This window comes from Orycteropus afer, unplaced genomic scaffold, assembly GCF_000298275.1.
Source record: "Orycteropus afer afer isolate SDZICR_OR568_19922 unplaced genomic scaffold, OryAfe1.0 scaffold00464, whole genome shotgun sequence".
Taxonomy (NCBI): domain Eukaryota; kingdom Metazoa; phylum Chordata; class Mammalia; order Tubulidentata; family Orycteropodidae; genus Orycteropus; species Orycteropus afer.
The window spans coordinates 1,306,104-1,319,919 of record NW_006922051.1 but is presented as its reverse complement, the minus strand read 5'-3'; positions in this window follow the sequence as shown (position 1 = coordinate 1,319,919).

Below are 13,816 nucleotides of genomic sequence, written 5' to 3'. Positions count from 1 at the left end.
TATTGGGTTTCTGAGGTGGTAAATCTTTACAGAAGTAGATTGCCTAGTCTTCCTTATGTGGAGTGGATGGTAGGTTTGAACGGCCAAACTTCTGGTTAGCTGTCAAATGCCTTAAGCACTATGTCACCAGAGCTCCCTAAAGACTTAAAAGCTGCCCAAAATTTAGTACCCTGGGCAGTCAGTATTCAGAGAAGTAATGAATTGATTTTGCAGGAAAGTAGCAAACCTCATCAAGAAAGGCTGTTGTGATGCCAGAGCCCCAACAAATGAAGGTGCTACCAGCAAAAATAAAATCAATCTACCATCTCACCCATAAAGTATTCCCAGTAGTTCCTTTCCCATCTCCTGAAAACAAATTGACCTTAAAATAGCCACCAGAAAGTTCTACAGCACAGTCCATTTATCACCATTCATGTTGGGCTTATTTGCCAAAAACCTCAGTTGGGTTTGACACCCAGAAGATGAATGGGAACAGACTGTCTAAGCAATTCAAGTGGACTGAGATAAAACACCAAGTTTTATGGCTCTTTGGGTTGACAAGGAGAAAAACTCAATGTAGACCAGATATATAAATGTCAAACAAACAAACAAAAAACCCTAGGAGGAGGTTATGGATCATGTAACTGGAAAGTCTAGGATTTTCAGAGAAATCCAAGGAACTTGAGGCAAGGTTGGATCAGAGCTCTGCTCCTTTCTCTCTCCTTAATCTTTCTCTCTCAATCTCACTCAAAATTGTGGAGTCATTCTGCAGACTGAAGCCTATTTTTCATAGCTCCTGTAAGTCTTGGGATATGTCTGTGGGTTTGGCTTGTACCATTTGCCCTTCCCTTAGTCTCAGATTATTTTGCCCAAGTCTAGTGTACATGACCAGCCTTAAATCTGAAGATGGGGCTACCAACATATACATACGGATTAAGAATGAGACAGGACTGGTTTCCAAGAGATGTTAATAAACAAGATGTCTAATTCATCTATCACGTGTTGATTGAAGGCAGAAACAGCGTCATGCATCTTTATGTTTAAAGCAGATAGCATAGGTTCTCATCTCTAGTATGTGCTCATCTCCATTTGATGATCAATTAATTGACTGGTGCAGAACAATAACAAATCAGGGCATTTTCTCTGAACAAAGGCCATGCAATAGCAGCCTGTGGAGTGAAGACAAAGGACTTCACCAGGGAGTGTTACCTACATACATAGGTTACTAATGAATCTTCATTTAAATAAAAACTCAGTATTGTTGAGTTAGATCCGACTCATAGCCACCCCTCCTTGGGTTTCCAAGGTGGTATCACTACAGAAATAGACTGCCCAACCTTCCTTCCAAGGAATTAAAACCCACCAGCCTTCTGGTTAGCAGTCAAATGCCTTAGGCACTATGCCACCAGAGTTCCCAATGAATCTTTATAGATACCTGCTTATTTTGGAAAGCATTTTAACTTCAAACATGAAGCCCAAAGGTAGATGGGCTGGAACATCTGACTCTATCTAGATCTAGATACACAACTACCCAGAAAAAACATTTTTGAGGGGTGAACTTGTGGCTGGTCCTATACACAGGTGCAGTGGGTAATTGTCGTTAGATGCCATCAAGTTTGTTTTAATTCATAGTGACCCAATGTACAACAGAATGAAATACTGCCCAGTCCTGTGCCATCCTCACAATCACTGTTATGTTTGAGCCCACTGTTGTAGCCACTGTGTCAAACTATCTTGTTGAGGGTTGCCTTCGTTATCTGGTGCTGTTATAACAGGAATACCACAAGTGAATGGCTTCAACAAACAGAAATTTATCCTCTCATAGTTTAGGAGGCTAGAAGTACAAGTTCAGGGTGCCAACTCTAAGGGAATGTTCTCTCTCTGTGTCAATTCTGAGAGAGGTCCTTGTCATCAATCTTCTCCTGGGTCTAGAAGGTTCTCAGAGCAGTGACCCCAGATCCAATGGATATAGCTCTTCTTTCTTGGTAGTAGGAGGTCCCTCTGATTTCTTTTCACTTGTTTGATCTCTTTTATATCTCAAAAGAGATTGACTCAAAAAACAACCTAATCCTGTAGATCCTATCTTGCCTCCTTAACATAATTGCCTCTAATTCTGCCTCCTTAACATCACAGAGGTTAGGATTTACAACGCATAGGATAATTATATCAGATCATAACATGGAAGATAATTACATAATACTGAGAATCATGGCCTAGCCAAGTTGACACACATTTTTGAGGTACACAAATCAATCACTGATCCTCTCCTTTACCAAGTGTGATGTCCTTCTCCAGTGACTTGTCCCTCTGGATAACATGTCCAAAGTATGTGAGATGAAGTCTTACCATCCTCCCTTCTAAGGAGCATTTTAATGGTTGTGCAGTGGGGGGCTACTTACACAGTATTTTGACAACTTTCACAAGCACATTTGAGGCCCTAATTTCTCCCCAACCAACTAACCAAAAACCTATGTGATTGAGTGTTATAGAAAAAAAAACAAAATACTGGAATCGGTTCTGCTCACCATTCTGCTACATGTGATTCTCAGCAAATCACCTGGTCTCTCTGAGCATCAGTTGTCAATTTAAGCAAGGAATTAGTTCTCTTCTAGTTCTGGCATTCCATAATCCATGATTTACTGAGCTTTCCAACAGAGTACTGGCTTCCTGAGTTGACTGCCCATTAGAATAAACTCATGGGTTTTAAAAATAATCCTGATGCCTAAGCTACAACCCCAGATCAATTTTTGAAACAATTTCTGGTAATAGGACCAGCATCAATATATATTTTAAATCTCCCCAGGTAACTCCAACATGTAACCAAGGTTGAGAACATTATAATAGTTCATTCTCCACTTTTCTGGGAGAGCAACTGAAACAGGGTCAAAAAAGAGCCTTGGCAAAATACACCTCTTGGAGACCTCCCTCTGCGGTCAATGTGGCCCTGCAGCTAGTGGCATCTGCCATGTGCACTTCACTTTTTCAATAGAAATTATCTTGTTTTATTGATACTCCTAGTGCCATTGGGCACTCAGCATATTCGAAGACAGGCTTGTAGAATTAGGGTATTATATTTTTCATGCTAAATTCTTAGTACAAATGGTTTACCTACAACCATTTCAGCTGAAGGATATTTTTCACTGTTAAAAGAAGAGAAAACTTCAAGTTATCCCACATGTTGCATAATGAACTAGGAAATGAGAGGCACCCAACTGATAGTTAAATCATTTTCCTCTTCTTATGTAATAACACATATTTTCGTTCAATTATATGAATCATCAAATTCTCTCTAACAGCAGAATGCATTGAAAAGCAGAGAGAAATATATTCTTGGTAATTAGCTGCTTTTTAAAAGAAAAAAAAAATCATAATCAGTTGAGCTTTCCATAGTTCAATAATCCTAACCAGCATTTATGTCACTTTCAATGATAGGTTGGTCTGTCCCATTGAACCTTTTTCCTAGGGGGAAAAATTGGTATACAATTTCGTGATTCATATCCATACCTCCTGCCTCATAATCACATGTTCATTGCAAGTCTGCCTCCTACATACAAGGGTTTGCTTTTTACCTTGGTTGTTTGTTCCTTCTTGGCTCTGCTTCTGTGAGCTCTGATACCCTTTGAAAGAAGCAAGACAGAAATAACTTGGGTTGAAGTTTCAGGAAGTTATCTTGTCTTCACGAAACAATATTCATTTAAAGGTTTCTAAAAATACATCTGGCAGGAATCAAAAGCATGATATAAATAAAGTCAATGGAAAGGTGAATCCTCTTCACTCCCTTTATCCTAAGCATTGACTACCAAGGAAACATGGTCATGATCAGATAAAAAAATGCTTCATGGTTAAAGTTAGTATTGTTTATTTTCTTCAGAGAGATTCAAACTCATAAAATATATTTTCCACTTTGTATAGAGAGGTTCCTGGATATAAAAGGGGTCTTGGACCTAATTAAATGTCTTCAAACCTGATATTTTCTATACTTCATTGTAGACTTCACTTTTGTATGAATGGTCAAAGCCTATATCTTCTACAAAAAAAAACCAAAAAGCTCACTGCTGTCGAGTCAGTCCCAACTCATAGCAACCCCTCCTTGGGTTTCCTGGGCGATATCTCTATGGAAGTAGATTGCCCAATCTTTTTTCCGAGGAGTGGCTGGTGGGTTTGAACTGCCAGCCTTCTGGTTAGCAGTCAAGTAAGTGCCTTTGACACTATGCCACTAGAGCTCCCTGTTTTCTACAAGGCCCTTCCTACAGTGATTTCACATAATAATCTGGATTTTGGTTTCTGTTAATTAACCATTTTATCTAGTAATGACAGACCCATATTCTTACTTGGCAACACCTTCCTGGAGTTGAGTAGTAGCTGCCCTGTTTAGTTGTCACCTCCCTAGTCCTCCTCCCATCCTCCTCCAGACCTAAACAGTCAATAATCTATTTTCTATCTCTATAGATTTGCCTATTTTGAACTCTCATTTGAATGGAATCATACAGTCCATGGTCTTTCGTAACTGGCTTCTTTCACTTAGCATAATATTCTTCAGGGTTCATTCATGTTAAACTTTATTCCTTTTTACAGTTGTATGGATATATCACATTTTGGTTATCCATTTCATTTGTTAATGGAAATTTGGGTTGTTCCCCTTCCTAAGGTTCTAAATATTTTTAAATTAGTTGCTCAACATTAGAAAAATCAGTAGATTGTATACAAAACTCTGAATTTCCAGTTTCTCTTAAAAAACAATAACATTTAAATTCAATGAAATGGTCTGGATAATGTCAGCATTAAAGCAAAATTCAGCTAAAGATCAAAAAAAAAAAAAAAAATGACATTTAGCATAGGCACACCAGGCAACAATTGGCTGGAGCTGATTTGGGTTGCCCCTGGGAACAGGCTTCACCTCTCCAATTTGCCACAATTACTTCTCATCCCATTTAGGGTACCAACCTATTCCTAATATACACTGGAACTTGGTACCCCTGATCTAAGCCACTTAGGATGCTAACATTCCTTTGTAGCTAATCAGGTTCTTCCTATGACCACATGTTCAAATGTATTCCAAATTTCACACTGACCTCCATCTTCCAGGCTGAAAAATGAAGGCCCATCTGACAGGAGCCTATGGATCCATTGCTATTTCCAACAAGTAATTATACTGACTGTGACAGCATTCCATTTTCCTTCTGCCTCCTTCTCCTCTGTCTAAAGTGAATACAAGGCAAGACTTTAAACAAAAACAAGCTCTTATCCTTGCCTCAAAGAATAAATTAGAGAAGGTCCCTCGGATAACCAAAATATTGGCAGTTCAGACCCACCCAGTGGCCCCTCAGAAGAAATAGGCCTGGTGAACTGCTTCTGTAAAGATTGAGTCCAAGAAAACGCTATGGAAAACCCTTTTCTGTAACACTTGGAGTTTCCTAAGTCACAAATCAACAATAAAAACAAAATCAACAACAAAGAACAAATTAGAACTTAAGCCATGAGAACAGCTGTTGCCAATCTATTTCAAATGCGAGTATCTCCTCAGAACAAACACCCAGAAATGTTTTACTTGGCCTAAAGACCCCCAGGATCACACGGGAAAACTAAGGGAAATTCCCAGATTAAGAAAGGATGCAACATTTCTGGTTCTGAAAGAGCTTTTATATAAAATGCAAAAGTTTCAGAAGCCCTCTAGATATTTTGTTTGAGGTACTTCCAGGGATATTCCAGATCATTAATTGAACCCACCCTCTTTCCATCTAGTTACTTCATTTACTGTAGACATGGCTTCTATAATTGAACAATACAGGATGAACTGTAAACAGACTAAACTCCTCTTGATCCTTTAGCATAGCAGAAACACTAATGATAAATTTGAAATGTAAATTATTTGGTGGGACCTGAGCCAAGACAAGAAGGGGAATAGCATAATTTTTCAAGTGGAAGTGTGTGTTCAATTAATGTGTCATCAGATTCCTCAGATCTTATAGTAATCTGACTTTCTACATGGATAGTCTTTTCTAAGAGAAAATTAAAAATGTAATTAAAAGTTAAAAATGTAATATGTAATGCATATACATTGGTTATGGTTTTACCATGTTTTTCTTCTTCTAGAACTTTTGAAAAATATTATTTAGATGCACTTGGAGTTAATACTTCAAGTTAATACTTCAGTTAGTCTGTTCCTAATACACATGAAGGGTGAGATGTTGTCACTTTGCAAGGTACCACACCTTTAAACAAGCAGACGCTTTGCTTTCTGACAATTTCATGAACTCTGGTTAAAATCATCTCCTTAGCCTGATTCGTGACTAGAAGTTTACCTAATACAGTTTCCTAGACTTGTGTGTGTGTGTGTGTGTATGTGTTATGAGGAACTAGAAGTGTGGAGCTGAACAGGCGTTGGAGGAGCTAAAGGTCAATGTTTTAATTCATCAGTGCCTCCTTCTTCTGAAGTGCACAAAGGCAGCCCACACTGGCCGCTGGTGACCTTTCCCAGGGAGGTGGGAGGAGACGGTGCAGAGCACAGCTCAGGTGGGCCTGGCCGAGGAATGTAGCAGGAAAGGTGAGCTGCTCTGGGCACGATGTGTAGGCAGGTTCTAGCAGACCTAGACAAAGGCCCTGCTCCCACGTGCAGTTACCTGGTGACAGTAACGACAATAATACAAAATAACAAGAGCACATATAGTTCCAGTTCTCTCAGGAACCAAGAAAGCTTTTCAGCTGGGGTTCCTTGCTTTGGAAACAGATTAGCTAAGTACTAACCTGAGTGGAGGGAGCTCTGGTAGTGCAGTGCCTAAAGCACTTGACTGCTAACCAGAAGGCTGGCGGTTCAAACCCACCAGCCACTCCTCGGAAGGAAGATGGGGCAATCTACTTCCGTAGTGATACTACCTTGGAAACCCAAGGAGGGGTCACTATGAGTCGGGTCCTACTCGATGGCACATAACAACAACAACAACCTGAGTGGAGGAGTCCCTGGATGGTACAAATGGTTAATACACTCGGAAGCTAACCACAAAAAGTTGGGGTTTGAGTGACCATAAGGCACCTCAAAAGAAAGGCCTGATAATCTACTTCTGAAAAATCATCCACTAAAAACCATATTGCAAAAATGGCAAGGAGGCCACATCTTCTGACCTCCTCTAATCCCACAATAGGAAGACAGAATCACCATCAATAGCCCAAGGCCTATTTCTGCCAGGCCAGACATGCTGCCTCCTTCCAGCCCTTTCTCCAACTGTTCCTCTCAAAACACCACCACCTCTCTCCTGGGTTCGATAATTCGCTGCAGTGGCCACACAGAGCTCACAGATTATGGAGTTTATTAGGGAAGCACCAGGCTACAATTCAAGTTCAGGAAAAACGCTCAGTCTCTCTCCCAGCCCACCATCTCTCAGCCAAGTCTCTCACAGTCTCTCCCCCAGCAGTGCATGTCCCTCGGTGTCTTACTCAGCAACGTGTGTCTCTTGCGTCTCTTTCAGCAGTACATCTACCTCAACCAGCAGTCAGAGAGAGTTCTGCCTCTAGGAGGCCTCCTTTTGAGCTTGACAAGTGGTCAAACTAGCCAAGCATAGCATCAGAACTCTAAGCACCTGAGAGAGAACCTCCCATAACATTGCATTGTACCAGGCCCAACATAAATAACCCAGGTGGATAACATTCACAATCAGGAGCTCCTCAGTTGCTCATTCCACCACTGAGTTTACAATGACTTATGGGTAGAAAAGCCATACTAAGTAATTTACTACACTGCACATATGGAACAGAGTTCTACTCTGACATATGTGAGGTGTGTGTGTGTGGCCATAAGGCAAAATCCACTCCATAAGGAGTGCTCATAATTCACCCTCCTTCCAAGGCAATGTGCATACATGCCCCACACACATCCACTATATACTCCTCTCTTCCTCTCTGTCAGAGGAAGTCTTGGCTCCTGCCATTTCTCCCTCTCCAATCCTCTAAGCCTGCTCAGGTCCTACTTATCCAGATGTTGCAAACCCACAGCTTAGGGGTTGAGTCCTGCCTACAGAAAGGTTTTGTTCATTCAGCAAAATGTTTTGATTTATTTGTTTTTCCTCTAAATATCTTTATGCTGCTCATTGTCTTACTGTCAAGCCACCACACATGTTCCTATCTGGCTCTAAAGGTGAGTATGGTCTCCAAACCTTCATCACCTCGCTCCAAGGTCCTGACTGCACCTTCCAGCACCCACCTTTCCTCATCACATCCTCAGTGCAGGTACTTACCGCCCCATCACCTGACTTAATTCTTGCTGATGGTATGAACAGCAACAAACAAAAAAAAACATTACCATAGAGTTGATTTTGACTCATAGTGACTCTATAGGACAGAGTAGAGCTGAATCATAGATTTTCCAAAGCTGTAAATCTTTATGGAAATAGACTATCACATCTTTCTCCTGCAGAGCATCTGGAGGATTTGAACCACTGACCTCCTGGTTAGCAGTCAAATGCCGAACCACTGTGCCACCAGGGGTCCTATTGATAGTATAGCATGTACTCATTCTTAGTACTTTTTGTCTATATGTGCTTTGCTTCTTCTTGGAGACAGTGAGCTCTTTGAAGACATACATAGACTACAGGAATTTTTAAGTAAGATGTCCTTAGGAAGCATTGACAGTACCATGAAGAAGAAGAAGATGGGAAGGTAGACAAGAAGAGACAGGGCAGAGGTAACAAAGAGCCAGCTCTTGTCTTTCTATGATACCCTTCAAGACATACAAAAAAGATTCATTATCTCCATTCCACAGACTGAATCACTGAGGTCCACAGATTATGATAAAATCTACCATAATCAGTGGGTAGAGCCTGGATCTGAGCCTAAACTTTCAACTCAGAGCTCTTATTGTTGTCTGTTTTTCCTTTGACCCATCTAGATATTTCCCTGGAAGCAAGATGAAACAATGGAAATATTTCTACTATCTGGGTAAAGGGAGAAAACAAAGAAACCAGTTAAAATTCCTTTCAGTCATTGATAGAGGCAAATGAACAAGGAGGAGCATATTTGCCAAATTAAGCCACTAAGCTCAGCAAACCCCCAGTTTTGTTTTCTGTGCTTCTCTTACACCTGTAGCAGAGCCTAGAGGTTGCTGAGTGCCTCACTCAGTCCTCAAGTATTTACTGAGTGTTCCTGGATGTTTTGAGTATGCTTGGTTCAAAATTCCTGACAAATGCAGCCAACTTGGAGATGTTCTAAGCTGTGGAATACAAGCCAGTCTTTGTTCAGCAGGAAAAAATCTGCTATTTTCTGTCTTATTCTCAGGGCTCTAGGAAAACTGTAAGAATGGTAAAGTCTCTCTCACACCTGTTCCCCTTTCCCCAGTCTATGGAGGTGGGGCAGGAGAACAGATCAGGGCTTCCTGCTAGTCTGCTGGTGGAGGTTGGGCTAATCTTAATTTCATCTAGTAAAATAAGGACATACAATGTTTCTTGAACTGAATAATTCCAACAAGGGGAGAAGGACATATTTGGAAAAAGACAGAGACTGTGCTTGAAGTGAGGAGAGTGAAGGTGTAGTTCAACTGTTTAATCTCCCCTGAGCAGGGCCAGAGCAGGCAGGCCCTTGGTGGCTACCACATGGGAAAGCTCTACGTTCTTGGGGTGGCTTACGGTCTCCAGCATTGCTCTGAGAGTGGAGTGGAGCTATTGGTGCCAAGACCTCACACCTGGGAGACCCATTCCAGGGGAGGTCATGTGACAGGTAGCCCACTTACATTACATTTTGTGGACCTGTTCTCAATCATCATCCACATAAGAGCCTCTGACATTTGTGTAGACTTTTGGTTACATGATCACATTTGAGCCAAACCCAGGTCTCTGAGGTGAGTGTAGACAAGGAGGCTGAGGCTCAGAGAAGTTGAAGGAAGAGTTTGAGGCCACACAGAGATAGAATGGGAAGGGGAATGCTTACTAATTCTTAGAGCAGTGCTATGTCAGTGACACAGGACTCAGGCAAAGCATAACAGCAAGATGACCTGGGAACTCACCTGAGCTCCAAAGGGCAAGGCCCTGAATTCCAAAATCCCAAAGTAATTAAAGCCACTCTGGGCCACTTCTTCATCTTGCCATGCAATTGCTCTACTGCCCAGTCTCAAGACACACCCTTACTTTTTCTCATATCTATATTTAGGGTGACACATTCTCTTCTGACTGTGTCCTATTAGGTGACAGTGTGTTCCAATGACTGAATGAGGTCCCCTAAGTGACATCTCAAAGGTTAAGTATTTGGATTCCATTCAGATGTGTATATCCCTAGGAAGTCTCCAAGGTAGAAATTCAATGGCAGCATGTCAAAACACCTTGGCTGGCTGGTAGGGGGCAAGTTGGTTGAATTTAACTATTTGAATAGATACTTCATTAACATGTTTCAAAACTCAAAATAATGTAAAAGTGCACATTGGAAAGTCAGCAGCATTACCCCCACCATTACTATCCATCACGTTCTCCAGCTCCCGAAAATAGCTGTTCAATTAGTTTCTCAAGTATCCTTCCAGTGTTCCTTTATGCAAGCACAAGCAAATATGGATATATACTCATCCCCATTCCTTACACAAAATGTAGTTAACTGTATCTGCAGTTCTGTCTGCATTTTGTTTTTACTTAATACATCTTGCCAATTGTTTATATCAGTTTACAGAGAGCTGCTTCACTCATAATTATAACTGCATAATGTTTCATTATCTGCTTCCATCACAATTCATTTAATCAGTCTCCTATAGATGGACTCTCAGAGTGTTTCTAGTCTTTGCTATTACAAAAAAAAAAAAAAAAAAGCTGCAGAAATCCTTGTACTTATATCATGTTATATGTATATAGGTATAAATAAACAAACAAAAAAAGACAAACTCACTGCTTCTGAGTCGAATCAGATTCACAGTGACCCCTCCTTGGGTTTCTGAGGCAGTATCTCTATGAAAGTAGATTGCCCAATCTTTCTTCTGAGGAGAGGCTGGTGGGTTTGAACTGCCAGCCTTCTGATTAGTAGTCAAGTGCCTTAGGCACTACGCCACCAGAACTCAACTTTCCCAGAAATGAGGATGCTGGATCCAAGAGTTCAGTGCATTTGCAATTTTGAGGGATATAATCCAACTGACTTCCAAAAGACTTGTCTGTTAGCTCCCACGTGGCATTGTAGGAGAGAGTCTGTTTGGCAGGAAAAATTTTAAGGGTATATCCATGCCAGGGACAGCCTTGAAGACATCTTGGGAGACAGCAGCAAAAAGAGGTTGGAGATTGTTTCAGGCTGTACTTACTAAGTGGCACCTAGAACAGTGAAATGAGTCTTCAGATATCACACCCACTTGAGATCCTAGAAAGTGTTCTGTAGCGTCAGCTCCCTTTGGGAGACACCTTTCAGAACAGAACTTGAACAACTCCCTAGACCTTTAGATTAAGAACTCAAAATTATCTGAATTCCAAAAGATCAGTTTTTGAGTTTATGTCAAGTTTCAGTGTCAAGGACAGACACATTTTGACTCAAAGCGTAGTTAATGGTGGGAGAGCAGCGGGACTGTGCAGAAGAGATTCGGGAGTCAAGAGTCTTGTGTTCTGAAGCTTTCTCTGCCTTTCTGTGTCCCTTTCCTTTCTGTGACTGAACTAAGCTCTCTGAACTTCAGGTGCCTCACCTGTGAAATGATCCTTGTTTTACCTCCTTCAGGATCACTCAGGAACTCAGATAATGAGGATAGAAGTGCCTCACAAACTGTAATGTACTTCACAACTGTTGGAACTATTATTAATGAAAAGCATTCACCAGTCAGAATGCTGAAAACTATGGATCTGGCGAGGTAGATGAATGAAAAGTAGGCTATGAGAAACTGAGTCATGTGGGTCTATAGAGGTTAACCTGGGCCATTTGTGGAGAATACATGTGCTGGACTGTTATACACATTGCAGGCAAGTGCCCTGATTAGAAACTCTCTGACTACTTCCCCAGTACTTTGTGGCCTTTGACAAGTTTATTACCAACAGCAGAAGGACATTCTGTTTCTTCCATGTCAAAGCTGACTCATTTTCCTCTTTATAATAAGCACAAACACCGAAGCCAGTCCACGCTACCAAGAAAAAGCAAACAGCTCAGAAAGTGGCATCTTCTGGATTGTTGACAGGGAAAATGTATCTATGAATATTCATTCACCACTCATTTAGGAATCTTCTTTGTAAAGACCCTTTGAAATTTGATGAGAATTGGCATAAAAAGGTTTGATTAATTCCTGAGTCAGCTGGCCCCTACCCCAGAACACATGCAATGGTTGTCATAGAGAGCTAGTTTACAATGAAATGTTTCTGCAGATGTGTGGGCTTTGCACTGCAACAGCCTCCCACTTTCCAGCAAGAATAAAACAGACTCCAGGATTAAGTCGGGCTCTTAAAGATTTAACCACAGATCCAAAATCCAAATTAAGCTCCAGTCCTTTAAGAGAACATCTTTAACACTTACATTTTCTAAGACATAAAGTCAGAGTATAGGGAACACCCACCAGCAATTATTCCCTTCTTCTTCAGCTTCCGTCCATCCTTTGCAGACTGTCTCAGTCTTCAGTCCTGGTGAAGTCTTCCTCAAGTGCTCCATCTCACAGGGATGCTCACTCTTCTGCAATCAATGGTACCTCCCTTTAGGAAGCTAACTGCACACCTTGCCACCTTATCATCTTACCTTATTGGTCTGTTTTAATAATGAGTCTCATTACTGTTTTATGTTATATGTTATAAGTTTATGTTATATGTTCTTTCTTTGTTTATTCATTCCCTCACCCATTTTCATTCAACACACATAGTAAGCATGTAACATGTGCCTTGATAAGTGCTGAGAATTCAAAGATCATAATGATGATGACGATGATGATGATGATATAACAACACAGCAACAATAATAACAGTAACAATATTTACTGAATACCATGTTCCAACTTCCAAGTTAAGTAATTTCCATGCTCTATCTCATTGAATTCTTACAATACTTTGAAGGAAGGTTTATTATTAATTTTATTCTCCAGAAGAGAAAACAAGGCTCAGAGAAGATATGTAATTTGCCTGAAGCCACACAACTGGTATATGGTGACCAAACAAAAAATGGACTGCAATCAAGTCAATTCCAACTCATAGTGACTCTACAGGACAGAGTAGAACTGTCCCATAGAGTTTCTAAGGCTGTAAATATTTACTGAAGCAGACTGCCTCATCTTTCTCCCATGGAGAAGCTTGTGGGTTTGAACTACCAACCTTTTGGTTAGCAGCCATTTGGTTAGCTGTAACCACTGTGCCACTGGAGTTCCTCATATATGAAGTGATTGGTAAATCCTCAAGACACCCCTGACTTAGTCAGGAGAGACACATGCTCTGGGAAGGCTTCTTTGGTCAAGGACAGGGTGCTATGAGAGTAGAGAGGAACATAGATTGTGGTGAGGAGGTGGCAAGGCAGGCTTCCTGGAGGAGATAAAGCCCGAGCTGAGTCATAAAGAATGAGTAGGAGTGAGCAAAAAACGAGAACTAGTTTCTTAAGAACAAAGGACTTCCTGTGCCTCTTCCTGAGCCAAGCTACCCTCTTCAGTCCTTCTAACTCCTCACCTTCAGCCCAACTTCTCTAGACCCTTTCTAAATCAGGTTTATTCTTTGGGGAAGGCAACTGTGTTCGATGAAGCCTGTGTTTGATGGTGGGTGCAGGAGGGGAAGTGCTATAGGATATTACCTTTTACAAAAATTTCCTAAATGGTTAAACATTTTTAAGGACTATTATTTTACAAAAAAAAAAAAAAAAGAGCTCTGGTGGCGGAGTGCCTAAGGCATTTGACTGCTAACCAGAAGGCTGGAGATTCAAACCCACTCTTCGGAAGGAA